The sequence below is a fragment of the Camelus ferus genome, chromosome 5, assembly GCF_009834535.1.
Source record: "Camelus ferus isolate YT-003-E chromosome 5, BCGSAC_Cfer_1.0, whole genome shotgun sequence".
NCBI classification, from domain to species: Eukaryota; Metazoa; Chordata; class Mammalia; order Artiodactyla; family Camelidae; genus Camelus; species Camelus ferus.
The window spans coordinates 13,267,788-13,281,269 of record NC_045700.1 but is presented as its reverse complement, the minus strand read 5'-3'; the positions used below and the strand labels follow the sequence as shown (position 1 = coordinate 13,281,269).

At 37.0% G+C, this 13,482-nt stretch overlaps 1 protein-coding gene and 2 long non-coding RNA genes across 3 annotated transcripts in view; 1 reads left to right on the top strand and 2 right to left on the bottom strand.

The window, feature by feature from the left end:
- DPP10 (dipeptidyl peptidase like 10) overlaps window positions 1-13,482 on the top strand; it is a 558,453-nt gene that overhangs the window by 181,964 nt on the left and 363,007 nt on the right. The gene's annotated exons all lie outside the window — the stretch shown is intronic.
- Window positions 1-13,482, bottom strand: part of LOC116663579 — a 58,661-nt gene that overhangs the window by 35,063 nt on the left and 10,116 nt on the right. The gene's annotated exons all lie outside the window — the stretch shown is intronic.
- Window positions 646-13,320, bottom strand: LOC116663578. The gene is made up of 4 exons (XR_004319783.1): window positions 13,189-13,320; window positions 6,517-6,526; window positions 2,117-2,122; window positions 646-656 (listed from the first exon to the last, which is right to left on the bottom strand). It is a non-coding gene; the product is annotated as an uncharacterized LOC116663578 (long non-coding RNA).

Below are 13,482 nucleotides of genomic sequence, written 5' to 3'. Positions count from 1 at the left end.
CTGTGCTCTTGGATTGGAAGAGTCAATATTGTTAAAATGGCCATACTATGCAAGGCAATATACAGATGCAATGCAATCCTTACCAAATTACCAATGACATTTTTCAGAGCTCCAACAAAAAAGGTTAAAATTTGTATGGAAACACAAAAGATCCATAGCCAAAACAGTCTTGAAAAAGGAGAATGGAGCTGAGGGAATCATGCTCCCTGACTTCAAACTATACTACAGAGAAACAGTAATCAAAAGAGTACGGTACTGGCACAAAAACAGACACACAGATCAATGGACCAGGATACACCCACAAACTTGTGGTCAATTAATCTACAACAAAGGAGGCAAGAATATAAGAATCTTTTAACAAGTGGTGCTGGGAAAACTGGACAGCTACCTGTAAAAGACTGAAATTAGTACATTTTTCTAACACCATAACCAAAAATAAACCCAAAGTGGATTAAAGACCTAAATGTAAGACCAGATACTATAAAACTCCTTGAAGAAAACAGGTAGACACTCATGGACATAAATCACAGCAATATTTTTTATCAAATCAGCTCTTAGAGTAATGAAAATAAAAACAAAAATTAAAGAATGGTATCTAATTAAATTTAAAAGATTTTGCACAGCTAAGGATATCATTGACAAAACGAAAAGACAGCCTACAGAGTTGGAGAAAATATTTGCAAATGATGTGACCAACAAGGGACTAACTTCCACAATATACAAACAGCTCATACACCTTAATATTAAGAACAAGTGGCCCAATCAAAAAATGGGCAGAAGATCTAAATAGACATTTCTCCAAAGAAGATAATCCAGATATCCAACAAACACATGAAAAGATGCTCAACATCACTAACTGTTAGAAAAATGCAAATCAAAACTACAATGAGGTATCACCTCACACCAATCAGAATGGCCATCATTAAAAAGTCTACAAACAGCCCAATCCAAAAATGGACAGAAGACGTAAACAAAATTTCCAATGAAGACATACAAATGGCCAAAAGGGAAATGAAAAAATGCTTAATACTGCTAATTATCAGAGAAATGCAAATCAAAACTACAATGAGGTATCACCTCACACCAGTCACGATGGCCATCATTCAGAAGTCCACAAATGATAAATGCTGGAGAGGGTGTGGAGAAAAGGGAGCCCTCCCACACTGTTGATGCTAATGTAGTTTGGTGCAGCTGTTATGGAAAACAGTATGGAGATTCCTCAAAAGACTAAAAATAAACTTACCATATAATCTAGCAATCCCACTCCTGGGCATATACCCAGAGGGAACCTTAATTCAAAAATATATATGCACCCCAATGTTCACAGCAGCACTATTTACAATAGCCAAGACATGGAAACAACCTAAATGTCCATCAACAGATGACTGTATATGTCCACAATGGAATACTACTCAGCCATAAAGAATAATAAAATAATGCCATTTGCAGCAACATGAATAGACCTGGAGATTGTCATTCTAAGAGAAATAAGCCAGAAAGAGAAAGAAAAATACCATATGTTATCACTTTATACGTGGAATATAAAAAAATGACAAACTTATTTGCAAAACAGCAGACTCTCAGACACACAGAAAAAACTTGTGGTTACTGACAGGAAGGGGAGAGAGAGGGGATATATTGGGAGTTAGAGATTTTCAGATACTAACTGATATATATATAGAACAGATAAACAATAGCACAGGGAACTACATTCGATATCTTGTAGTAACTTACAGTAAAAAAAAAATAGAATATGAAAACAAATATATGTATATTCCTATATGACTGAAGCATTGTGCTATACACCAGAAACTGACACAACATTGTAAACTAACTATACATCAATAAAAAAAAATATATATATATATATATACACACACACACATACACACACATGCACACACACAAGAAAAAAAAGTCTACAAATGATAAATGCTGGAGAGAGTGGGGGAGAAAAAGGAACACTCCTACACTGTTGGTAGGAATGTAAATTGGTGCAGCCACTATGGAGGACAGTATGGAGATTCCTTAAAAAAACTGAAAATAGACTTACCACATGATCTAGCAATCCCACATCTGGGCATATATCCAGAGGAAAATATAATTCAAAAGACACACACATCTCAATGTTCATAGCAGAACTATTTACAATAGCCAAGGCATGAAAACAACCCAAATATCCATCAACACATGACTGGATAAAGAAGATGGGAGACGGAGACACACACACACACACACACACACACACACACACACACACACAGGAATACTACTCAGCCATAAAAAATAATAAAATGATGACATTTGTGGTAACATGGATGGACTGGAGATTGTCATTCTAAGTAAAGTAAGTCAGAAAGAGAAAGAAAAACACTATATGATATCACTTACATGTGGAACCTTAAAAAAAAAAAAAGACACAAATGAACTTATCTACAAAACAGAAACTGACTCACAGACTTAGGGAACAAATATGGTTACCAAGGGGTAAAAGGGGTAGGAAGGGATAAATTGGGGCTTCAAAATTTGCACTTCTTGGGGAGTGATAGAAAGGTTAGCTAGCTTGATTGTGTTGGTGGTTTCATGGGTGAATGCATCTATCAAAATTCATCAAATTGTACATCTGAAAAATGTGTAGTTTACTAGTTTACTGTACAGGAATCATACCATAATAAAGCTGTTAAAAATACATGAACCTGAACTCTTTAAGAAATACTATGTATTATTCAATACCATTTAAAGATTATTGGTTTTCAAACAAACTAATCTTACCTTATCACATCTCTTTTCCTTTCTCTAAAGACTTATAATGCTATAGGTTGTTTTACCCTTTTCAATATCATTTTGTTTCTCCTGTGTTTTTCTTTATTCACGTTATGTTTCTGAGTATTATTTGAGAACAAACCCAAAGTTACTAATAATGCTGTGATTGTCACAGTGGAAAGGAACTGTGCTAAAGAGTGATCTTGACAGTCAAATATTTTATGAAGTAACATTTCAAAAAGGGTATAGATTTTGATTTAGCATAGGGTTAGTGGAGAGAAGTTATAGGAAAACACATTTTATTCTAATATAAGAGACAACATCTAAACAGAGTGGTAGAGAAATACAGAATGTGCTGACTTTCCATTAGTGTCTTCAAATTATGGGTGGGTGCTTACAAGAAATTTTGTACGAGAGGTTCTTGAATAGTATGAGTGTTGGCAGGAATGCTGTCCTGATTTCCTTGTGGCTCTAACAATGACATTATTATAATTTAAGCTAGTTTTTTTCCCCCATAATACTTGTTTTCTGTGCTATTTTACTAGCTTTTTGATAATCAGTTAGTTAAGAGTATAAATTCTTTGTAGTCTTGCATTTTAAAGTTTATTTTCATTAATAGATGCAATCTTGTTGATCATATTGTTGAGATCATGCTGTAAGTTGAAGAAATGCTATTCTCATCATGAATTAGGGAAGGAAAACAGCTGAAAAGAAAAAAAAGAAAGACCTTAGAAAGAAAGAAGTGGAGTGCATGTAAGAACTTTCTGGTTTAAAAATATGAACAAGCTGATTTCTGGTGGTAGTTTTTGAAAACTACAGTTCTTACTTGGCTATTTCTTTAGCTTCTAAGTATCACTGAAGACGGTGAATGAAAAGCTAATCATTACCTTTCAGAGGTAAGAAAATCTTGGCAGGTTTTATAGAACGTTCTTGATTTCAATAAGCATTAAAAGGCTCTGTAATTTTGTACTGTCCCACATTTGGTGTAAAGCAAAGACTGATTCTGCTCTGAGCTCAGCAGGGTGGAACTCTTAGCAAGAATGAAACTCTCTTAATTGGCCCACATCTTTCAATAGTACTGTTACACAGCCAGAGGCCATTACTTGTGATAACCTGCTATTGACTTGGCAACTGGACCAGGGAAAAAGATTGTTAATGAACCCTGATCAGAGTCCAGATTAGCTGACCAGCCCTGGAGTTTACCATCTAGTCTGTGGAATAAACACATAACCAGTGTTGAAGTCAGAGTGATTTAAGCACTGTACCTAAGGCAGTACAGCATATGAGGGTTGAGTATAGCACTGGGGTCAGGCTTATTCTGGAATCCGAGCCTTGACTTTTACTCTGATATTATGTGAATTATTTAACTTATGTTGGGCACTAGAAATATAAACAATCAAGACATAGTATCTGCCTGCCTTCAAGGAATTTATCACCAGCATAGTTGCTGCTGCAGTCAAATGATTGATATTACAATATATAAGATACACTATGTATAATTATAATGGAATTTGATAGTGTAATGATAAGGGAACTACAGTCTGTCCTTGGAAGCCACAGAAGGGTTGCCTGACTACTTAAGGAGATCAGGGGAAGTTTCCTGGAGGAAGGAACAACTTAGTTAAAACCAGCAGGAAAAACAGAAGTAATATATTTTTAGTAACTACTTACTGAGTGCGTGTCTATCTGTGTCAGACACTCACATGATAGCTATATAAGTTAAGGAGTTTAGTAGGGCAGTTCAATGATAGAGGAAATCTTATTCTTTCTGCTCCTCCACATGAGAACATAGATGTTTAGGGAGATAGGTAACATGACTGATTACATACAGCACGCTGCGGCCGAGCTGGGAGTCCAAAGTTAATGCCATCAGTCCAATTGCTACACTGCGCTGCGTCAAACAGAAAGGCAAGTCTTCTCTCTAAAGGTTATACGGAGGCTGTGGAAATCGATTAGGATGCTCACTGACAGCAGAACGAGGGTGAAAGGGCTGAGCGTTATACCAAGGGGCACTCCCCGCTACTGAAAAGTAAGCGGAGAAACTGGAAATGGGAAGAATGTTTCCAAGAGGTATAGTCAGAAAGATAACATAAAATTATGATGGACTTAACACTTTGTAATTTATTAGTAGTGTCTGATTAAAGAAATTCATTAGACTGTTGAGGGTGACAGCCTGGACACAAAGCCTTAGTGGCTGAATGTTGAGAGAGGGGCTAAATGAAGGAGTGAAGCCCAGTCTTGCTAAAAACGTATTGCGAACTGTAGAAGGACCTATGAACATGCAAAACAAATACATATGGTTTTTTTTTTTTTTTTTCCAAAAAAACAAATGTGTGTTTGTGTGCAGACTGGAGACTTTTTGAAAGGAAATCACCTCTCTTGTTACTGTTAGATCATTTTGCTCTAAATTTTGTGAGATCTGATGGGAACAGGGGTAAGTCGCCTAGAATATGAATTCCAAAATTATAAATATCATGAGTGAATTTTACGTGTGAACATCTAGAAGTATTTTGAGTTTTCTCCTCAGTGTTAGGACAAGGTGTGATTTCACAGTATTCCTTTCAAAGATTAGAAAGACCAACGTTTAGAATATATCAATGAGGTAGTCTATCATTTTTTTTTCCCTTTAGCTCTGCTCTTCGAGACGGCCTTCTGAACCTGAATTTCACCAGTGAGCCCTCATTGGTTCTAATAGTTTCTTTCCAATGCTGTGTCTGTATTTAGTTTCAAATTATCAGGTTTCCTCTCCCATCTAAGGGGAAGTCTCCTCCCCCACCTCTTCCATTTGCTTTGAATGGAGAAGTGGTATGAAATAAAAGTATGAATATTGCACTGTTAAGCAGAGGTTGAGTTGGATGTAAACCAAAAGAAAAAAAAAGCATAAGCTGGAATAGTTTTTGCTTCTATCTTTCCACACTTATCCCCTCATTCAATTATTATTTTAATTTTGGGGGGGAGGTGATTAGGTTTATTTATTTTTAGAGGAGGTACTGGGGATTGAACCTAGGACCTCGTGCATGCTAAGCATGCACTCTACCACTTGAGCTATACCCTCCCCCACTCCAATTATTATTTTAAAAGAGGCTACAGGAAGTAATGGGAGAAGTAAAGAAAATGAAGGAAAAAAAATGTTGGGAAATCAATAATCTAAGTTTTCCCCTTAGGAAACTAGAAAAAAGAGCAAATTAAATCCAAAGAAAGCAAAAGAAAATCAGTAATATGAATTAAAGCAGAAATCAGTGAACTTACAAACAGGAAAGGAATAGAGAAAAATCAACAAACATAAAAGTGGATTTTTTTTTGACAAAGATCAATAAATTAATAAGCCTCCAGACCAGCTAACTAATAAAAAAAGGAAAAAAAATACTAATAACAGAAATGAAAGAATATCACTACAGATACCACAGACATTAAAAGGGTAATAAACGAATACAATGACCAACTTTACACTCATAAATTTGATTACCTAGATAAACAGATCAATGGACCAAATCTTTGAAAGACACAGCCTGTCAGAATTCACACAAGAAATAGATAATCCAAATATTTCTATTCAAAAGAAACTAAATATCGAAAAACCTTCCAAAACAGAAAGCACCAGGTCAAAATAGTGAATTCAACCAAATTTAAGGAAGAAATTATACTAATTCTCTACAGTCTCTTTCAGAATGAAATGCAAAAACTTCTTAACTTACTCTATGAGGCTTACGTCACCCTTATACCAAAACCAGACAAAGACATAAAAAAAAAAACAAAAACAAAACTACAGACCCATCTCTCTCATGAGCATACATGCAAAAATCCTCAACAGAACATCAGCAAATCAAATCTAACAAAATATAAAAAGAATTATACACCATAACCGAGTGAGATTTATCTCAGATATACAAGGTTAATTCAAAATCTGAAAATCAGCTAATGCAATCCATCACAGCAAGAGATTGAAACAGAAAAATTACATAATCATATCAACAGATGCAGAAAAAACATTTGACAAAATCCACTCTCATTCATGATGAAAGTCTCAGTAAACTAGGAATAAAGCGGAACTTTCTCAAATAAGACTAATTAGCAACCTAATCTGGAGCAATTAAAGTTGACCATGCAGGCAGGACTGAGCATTAGGGTTTATTAAATTTTTTAAACGTTCATCATACTGTAGAATAATTAGTCGTCAGACAATTCATACACTTTATATTTATTACTTAAAATTTCCCAGGAAATTACTTGTATTAGGCAAACTATAAACAAGGCACAGATCATTGAAATATTATTGATTAAAAGGATCAAATGAACATGATAAGCAAGCTTCTTTGTTTCTTCTGCTTCAAGTGAAACTAGAAAATTCTGTGTTACAGGATAGATTCATTTTTAAAATATTTTTAGCCATCAATAAATGTTTATTGATTACATGTTAAGTTCTCAAAAAAAAAAAAAAACCCACCTATGAGAGAATACTAAAACGTGAAAGGCACAGAACAGCTCCTTAAAAACTTTTGAAATAAACTGCAGAGCCTGCATCTATATGCATTTTCTTTTATTACTAAAAATTTCAAATATACAAAAAAGTGGAGAGAAGAGAGTAATGCAACTACAGCAGTTCCCGGGTCTGCTTGTTTTTTTTTTTTTTTTTTTAACATTTTTTATTGATTTATAATCATTTTACAATGTTGTATCAAATTCCAGTGTAGAGCACAATTTTTCAGTTATACATGAACGTATATATATTCATTGTCACATTTTTTTCTCTGTGTGCTACCATAAGATCTTGTTTTTCCATGCATTCCACACCTCTGCCTGTTCACTTCCGTGCTCTTTGCAAAAAGAGGCAGCTCCAGTGAGCTATGATTCTCGGCATTTTCTGCCCCTCCCGCTCAATTCTAGCAGTGGAAGGCTCCAGGGGGAATATAAAGAATAGGACTAGAGAACCCCCAGGAGGTTTCTTCTCTTCCTTTCACACTTCTTAGCTTGAAACATGTTAACATGTTGCCCTATTAACCTCATCAATATTTCTCTTTAACTTAAATAACAAACGTCATGCTATGTTACCTATAAATATCTCTCAGTATGCATCTGGGAAAATAAAGACATTGTCCTCATAACCAAACTATCATTATCACATCTAACTAAATTAGCAATGATTTCATAGTGCCTTTTTTTTGGTTTGTTTTTTAATAGTCTTACTTGTCTAAAATGCCCTTTATAATTGGTCTGACACAGCTTCCAATGAAGAGCCCCATGTTTTAGTATATCTCATGCAATATTTGGGGCATGTTTATATCAAAATAGTATTTTGAATTTCAAATTCAACTAGATGTTCTTTTTATTGGGTAAATTCAGCAATCATACTCATATTTCATCTGTTTATTATGTTTTTATAGGTCACAAGTATTTGTCAAGCTCTGGTTCAGTTGCCAGTAGTATATATGATGAGATAGTCAAGGTCTTACGACACATTATATAATTAAGGGTGCTAACCAGACAATGAACAGTTAGACAAGATCTTGACAAGTGCCACGAAGAAAGAAACACAAAAAGTGGTAGAATGTGGAGGACGGGGACTAATGCACACTCAGGAAAAACTTCTGAGGAAATGACATTGACCTGACAGTGAAATTACAGAAAGCATCCACACACACATATGCCAATAAAATGGCTTTTAAGAAGAAAGAATTAAAGATGTAAACTTTCTGAGGTGGGAACAAATTATAGTATTTTTTTCTAAAAGAAAAAAGGTACAATAAAGTATTTGTTTCTGGGGTGTCTTGAAAGAGCTATGAAGGCATTTAGTATGGTTGATGGTTAAGAAGTAGAAAGGTGCCTTGTTATTTAGAGGCCTTTAAAATGCCATAGGGCAGCATGTTAGGTTTTATGCTTAAGTATAATGGGAGCTTTACAGTAGGAGAACAAGAAATTGCTTCCTGTGGAAGGGGATCATTTTGGCTGCAGAAAACTGTCAGAGGGCAAGGGCAGAATCCTGGACTGGTTTGCAGGGTGGGAGTTGTGGTGGATCAGTGGGACACAGGTAGTGGTTCAGATGAGAGTCGCAGCAGTGGAGACAGAGACGAGTGATCGTACCTGGAAAACTGCTTGGACAAATGCGCCACAGCCCTTGACGATGACTCAGCCAGCTCTGCTTACCTCTTTTCCTTGTACTTCTAACAGGCTCATGACTAAACACCATCACCACATCTAAAATGCCATATTGAAATTCCTGATTATGCTGTATTCTCTTCTCCCTGACTAGAAACCTCTTGAGGATGAAATTAATGGCTTTTTTCATAGCATCTTGCTCATATTCAGTGCTCAGTTCCTACTGTACAGAGGAATGTATTTAATGGCAGTTTGCTTCACATTCCATAAATGCTTTTTAATGAATGCGGCTCCTGCAATTCTATTCACTAAAAAATATATGTGATATGTGATGATGGCTGCTACATATGATAAATGTTATTTATGATATATGTTGTAACATTTATATAGAGTGTATTGCTATATATATAGTATATATAATACATAATTATGGAATTATAGAAACTTTAACATTTATTTCTTTTTTTAACACTTAAAAGCTAAGCTTGGTAAATACATTTGTAAGCCACTTGTGGTCACAGCAAGTCATCAAACACAAGTTTTCAGCCTCTTGAGAGAAACCAGATGCGATTTCCTCAGTTTTCCATGACCAAGCTGTGTGACTTATATCTGAACTCATCTTTTCTCCTTTGCTCCTTTTACACTGAAGGCCACTCCCAGTTGTCTTGATAAAGAATGTCACCTGGGATACCTTCACTCCTGTCAACTGAATGAGGTCAGTTTTTGAAACTGTGTCACGTGGGAGGGTGCCAAGACAGCAGAGGACAGGGACTCAAGAGCTTGCCCTTCTCCACAAACACACCTAGAATTACATCTGCAGATCCACTGAGTCGCACAGAACGCCTCCTGAACTTTGGCAGTGTCTCTTGCTTTGAAATATAGGAGGATTCCTCAAAAAAACCGGTATGGGGAAAAAAGGAGGAGGAAATCAGTGCATGACTGGTCCTGTGGGGGGGAATTGGCAAAGGAAGAAAGGCACCCTCGCGCTGGGACGCCCCCTCTCCAGCCGGGAGGTCAGCTGGGGCAGAAGTGGAGCTTCCGAGGCTCGGAAGAGAAAGTGGCAGCCGCTTGGCAGACAGGACTAACAGAATCTGGCACGGATGGGACTTATGATCCCTAGCCCTAGACATGAGCTGGCAGGGACAGGCCTGGGACTGGCTGCTAGAGATCTGTGATGAGCCCAGGGAGACATAATTTAGGGCCCAAAGCACAGAAGCAGCCTCAGGGGACTGGCGGGTAGTGTGAGCTTTGGTTGGGAGGGTGTGCGTAACAGAACATCCTGGGACTACCATAAAAACACACCACTGCTAGTGTTGACGTGGGGGAGAAGGGGTGCAACCCAGCCTGCCAAAGCCAATGTCTCCGCTTGGCTCCACTGTTGGTGTATTCTCACAGGAAGAGAGGTGGCACTAGATCACAGCCATCACATTGCTGCTGTGTGGCTCCAGGGTGAGAGCGGGGCTGAAAGCTGAATCCATATGCAGGGGCTCTGCAACTACACAGGCAGGACTGAGATTTGTTTACAGCCACAGGCAGAGGGGGTGGATTTGCTCTGCTGGTGTGTTTGTGGAACCACACCTCTGGGACAAACATGCAGGGAGTGAAGTTCTGGCACACAGTAGGGGTAAGAATGGGTACAGCATTTACAATAAGCCAACATACCATACTGTATGCAGAGGCAGGGCTGGGGTCTGCGCTGACCCTTCTGGCTCAAACAGATTCCAGGTGTGTGACTGCACACTTGCTACAGTGGGACTAGGGCCTGACATTGGTGGATTTGCATCAATTGATGGCTTTGCAGGTGCAGAATGTGGAGTCACCAGAGCAGGTGGCTGACACATTCTTGTGACTAAAGTGGGGACAAGGGCAGTGTCAAAGAGTACTTTGTAAGCCCACATAACAAGTGACAGACAACACTACAAAGCACACTGTCTGGTGGACATCTATGGAGGTATACTCAGTGACTCTTCTTCCCAGCTGAAGCACTCCAAGCCTGCCTACCACACACAGCAGCTGAGAAACGGGTCTGGAACCCTCTATTTCAGCAACCGGTGAGCAGATCCAGCACCTGTCAGGGCTGTGACAACCACAGAACAAAAAGGAAGCCCTGCTCAACAATCAAGGCAGGCTCTGATCACCACCACATCAACCACAGCCCCAGTCAAAGGGATAACAGTCAACACACATGGAAGACAGACATGGTGACCATTCACGCTAAGAACAGCCCTTGCAACAAAATTATTAGATGCATGCAGTCTACACAGGAATGCTTCCACTTTAAATTAAAAAAAAAACCCACTTCAAGACAACAGTAGATAACTGATACTTCTAAATCCATAGAGCCAGAGATATAAGTAAAAGAAAGGAGCAGAAGAACCACTCTCAATTAAAAGAACAAGAAAAGTCCCCTGAAAGAATGAACAATGAGATAGACCTTGACGGCCTCCTAGATCATGACTTCAAAAACGGGGTGATGAAAGTACTGAAGGAAAAAAGAGAGAATATGAATAGAGATGGAAAATACTGTAAAAAGGATATAGAAACTATAAAGAGGAGCCAATTAAAAAGAGAACACTTAATGGCTGAAGTAAGAGCCAAGCTGAAGGTAGACAAAAGCAGACTAGATAATGCAGAGAAACTAATAAGTAACTGAGAAAATAGGATAACAGAAGTCACCCAATCAGAACAGCAGACAGAAAACCAAGTAAAACCCAATGAAAGCAATATAAGGGACCTATGGGATAATATAAACCATGACAACCTATAGGGGTCCCAGAAGAAGAAAGAGAAAAAAAGGGGATTGAAAAGATACTTGAAGAAATCATGACTGAAAACTTCCCAAAACTAAAGAAGGAAATAGATATCCTAGTACAGGAAGCACAGAAAATCCCAAACAAGAAGAATCCAAACAGACCTACACCAAGACATATTATAATCAAGATGGCTAAAGTTAAAGAAATGATTCTAAAGTCAGCAAGAGAAAAACAAAGTTAGGAACAAGGGAATGCCCATAAGGCTTTCAGCTGATTTCTCAATACAAATATTGCTGGCCAGAAGGGAATGGCAAGACATATTCAAAGTCCTGAATGACAAAAAGCTGCAACCTAGGATACTCTATCCAGCAAGACTATCCTTTAGAATAGGAGAGATAAAGAAGTTCACAAAATGGCAATAAACACACATCTATCAATAATTATTGTAAGTGTCAATGGACTAAGTACTCCAATCAAAACACAGACTGGCAGACTGGATAATAAAACAAGAGCCTACAATATGCTTCCTACAAGAGACCCACTTTAGGATGAAGGACACACATAGATTTAAAGTGAGAAGTGGAAAAAGATATTTCATGCAAATGGAAATGACAAGAAAGTGGGAGAAGCAATACTCATCAGACAAAACAGACTTTAAAACAAAGGCCATAAAGAAGGATACCATAATGATCAAAGGAGCAATGCCAAATGAGAATACTACATTCGTTAATATATATGCACCCAATGTAGAAGCACCTAAATATATAAAACACATACTAACAGACATAAAGGGAGGAATTGATGGGAATACTGTAACAGTAGGAGACTTTACCCCAATAACATCATTGGACAGATCTTCTAGACAGAAGATCAATAAAGCAATGGAAATACTAAATGACACAATAGAACAGTTGGACTTGGTTGATATTTTTAGGATATTACATGCCCCCAAAACAGAATATACATTCTTTTCAGGTGCTTATGGAACATTCTCTAGGATAGACCACATACTTACAAGCACAAAAGAAGGCTCAAGAAATTTAAGAGGATAGAAATTATTCCAAGCATCTTCTCTGACCACAATGGCATAAAACTAGAAATCAACCGCAGAAAAACAAATGAGAAAAAATGACATAGGGACTAAATAACATGCTGCTAAAAAACCAATGGATCAATGACGAAATCAAAGAAATTAAAAAATTACCTGAGACAAATGACAATGAAAACACAACCACAAAAAATCTATGGGATGCAGCAAAAGCAGTCCTAACAGGGAAGTTCATAATGATACAGGCCTCCCTCAAAACAGAAGAACAATTTCAAATAAACAACCTACTACCTAAAATAATTAGAAAAAGAACAACAAACAAAACCTAAAGTCAGCAGAAGGAAAGAAACAATAAAGATCAGGGAGGAAATAAATAAAATAAAGATTAAAAAATAAACAGGAAAAAAATAAATCAAACCAAGAGCTGGTTTTTTGAAAGAGTATACAAAATTGACAAATTTCTGGCGAGGCTCAACAAGAAAAAAAGGAAAGATAGACCAAAAAAAAAAAAAAAAAAAGAGGAAAAAAGACAAAGAAATGAAAAAGGAGAGATTACAACCAACACCACAGAAATACAAAATATCATAAAAGAATGATACGAACAACTATATGGCAGTAAATTGGACAACTTAAAAGAAATGGACAAATTTCTAGAAATGTACAGTCCACCAAAACTGAGTCAAGAAGAAACAGATCATTTGAACAGACCAATCACTAGAAGTGAAAAAGAAACAACAATTAAAAAAAAACTTCCCTGCAAACAAAAGTCTAAGACCAGATGGCTTTACTGAGGAATTCTATCAAACGTACAAAGAAAACTCATAC